Raw genomic sequence first — 2,630 nt, 5'->3', positions numbered from 1 at the left:
GATTTTTTTGTTTAAAACATGTTTTTTTTAAAATTATTTTTTCAGCTGTTTTAAACATGTTTAAAACATGATTTAATCGAGTTTAAAACAAAATATGTAATTTATTTAAAAAAAAAAATAATTTATTTAATAATTTAATATCATAATTTTTTTATAACTTGACGTGTAATTTAACCACGGCCATCGGTTTTACACTTAAAAATCGTTTTTGAATATTTTGATAATGATTGATGATAAAGAACTGATCTGTTATCTACATCTTGATAAATAATACTTATTACTGTATTTACTATTTTCAATTTTGGCGGGTTTGCGCCACGGACTAAGATATGCAATTAACTATTAAGACAATTGTGATATTTAAATATTATGTTACCTATCAAGTTGATATTAATTTATATATATTTTCATTTATTTTCACTCAAAATACACAAGAAGTATTTTCTAATGGACTGGTTTCACAAATTTGTGTAACTACTATTTTAATTTTATAAATATTTAATTGTTTATTATTATAATATTATGTATATGATAATGAGTTTTTTTTTTAGCAATAGTTTTCATTTTAAATTTTGTAACATGCTTTAAGAATATAATATGTAGGGTACATAATATTATATGTTAAGTGAATAAATTATACGAAAATAAATGTTTTATATGTAGCATTATATTTTTGTCTATTTCAGGGCCTTTGGCTAAAAGTAGGTGGGGAAATATAAGAGACAACTTCAGAAAATCTGTGAAGAAAAATAAAACTGTGAGTGGTCAAAAGGCGAAAATAATAAAGCAGTACAAATATGCACAGCAGTTGAGTTTTATAACGAAATTCTTTGATGAGAGGGACACAATGTCAAACATTGATGACAAAGTCGCAAATGAATATATTAATGTTGATGATGACGTTAATGAACCTAACGAAAATGAAGAATACTCTCAAAACTGTACCACAGAAGAAGTTGATAATCCTGTGATTGTAGAGTCACAAAATAGTTGTCCTTTGCCAAGTTTAAAACAATCTGGTTCCTCTCAATTTTCTACACCACGAAAGAAAATAAAATACTCGGTACCAGACGCTCCTCCTTCAAAGACAGCCGCTGCTACTGTTATGGAGTACCTGGTAAAAAAAAATGAAAGTATGGTACCATTGGAACCAAAACATCCTGTTGACGCTTTTTTATCCGGAATAGCTCCAGTTTTGAAAAAATCAACCCCACGCTACTGGCATTACGCTAAATCTGATATTTTTGCTGCCGTTCAAAACTACGAGTTTAAAATGATTATGGACCAGGAACAATTTGCGCAGCCATCTCCTATTTCAACGTATTCTACTTCATCATACTCTGAACAGTCCTCCCCTGCAGCCGATCATCCTACTCCAGCAACTTCTTCTTTCCCTAATTCATTAAGTGATCAAAACTAAGACTTTACAGCATATTTTCAAAAATATTGAGTTGAAAGAACGTGCAAAATTGAACATTTTTAAAAATTATTTAATAAAAATTAATGTTTGTAAGCTTTAAATTTTTATTTTGTGTATTAAAAATAAATCAGTTTGTATTGTATTAAATAATATTTATATCTGTAATTACCTTAAACAAACTGCGAGCCGTTCTTTTGGTGTAATAGCTTTTCTCCAGTGTGTGTCTTGTTTTTTTAGATGAATTTCTAATTTGCTTAACAGTAAGTTGAATGAATTTTCCGACATTCTAAAGTATTCAAAAAACTTTGTTCCATCATCCATCAATTCCTTATATAGAGTAGAAAATTCCCCTTCTGTTGGCCTTTTCTTCCATGCCTGATGAACCCATAACCGTTTTTTTTTTACTACTTCTTCTTCCTCTTCGTCCAAAATCAAAGCAATCATCAAAAGTTCATTTTCCGAAAACAAAGTCATCGTGGCAGATACGATGCACACTACTCAATGACGGATGAATCACTGACCAATGTGAATAGAAATCACGGCCGGTAGAATCCCGGAACGGGTACGGCACGGTCACGGCACTGTCACGTCACTGCTGTGTGTAAATAGACCTTAACAGGGTTTGCCGGGGAAGACTGTAGAATATCCGTATTACGGGTTTACCGTCCGGCGTATTCAGTCTCGGGGCGGTGTGCTGTCGGTAACAAGAGATCGATACCCGTCTTACAACACTAGTGTTGTCCGGTGTATCTTTCTCAATGTTCAGCAGGGAGAATGACTGTCGTTGTATCGGCGGCCAGCGGCCTGTATAATATATGCTATACTCTGGCGGCTGGTCCCGATTGAAATGCACCAAAATTTAGTTTACATTTCTTGTGGTTTCGGTGTTTTAAGTTGGATATGGATGCACTCGCACGTACATAGTTTAATGTGTTGAATGCGGTGATTCCAAATATGTTTACTACGATCTTCCATTTTGAGTATTTCTGTAGGAAAACTTGATTTTTCCGGTGGGCGGCATCCCGGTTTTCAATGCGTAGCTCGACAGCGCTATCTGTTAGTGGTTTGTCGCGTATGCTGTGTTGAATGTTCGGCTGGCGGCACGTCATCGCTGCGTGAGCGCGCGGCGGTTGTAACATTTGCTCGGGTGATGGTACACTACCAGAGTGCACCACTGATTTGGTTACTCTGTTTTGTTCCATTCCAGTAT

The sequence above is a fragment of the Acyrthosiphon pisum genome, unplaced genomic scaffold (genome assembly GCF_005508785.2).
Source record: "Acyrthosiphon pisum isolate AL4f unplaced genomic scaffold, pea_aphid_22Mar2018_4r6ur Scaffold_20960;HRSCAF=22641, whole genome shotgun sequence".
Lineage (NCBI taxonomy): Eukaryota > Metazoa > Arthropoda > Insecta > Hemiptera > Aphididae > Acyrthosiphon > Acyrthosiphon pisum.
This window is presented reverse-complemented; position numbering follows the sequence as displayed.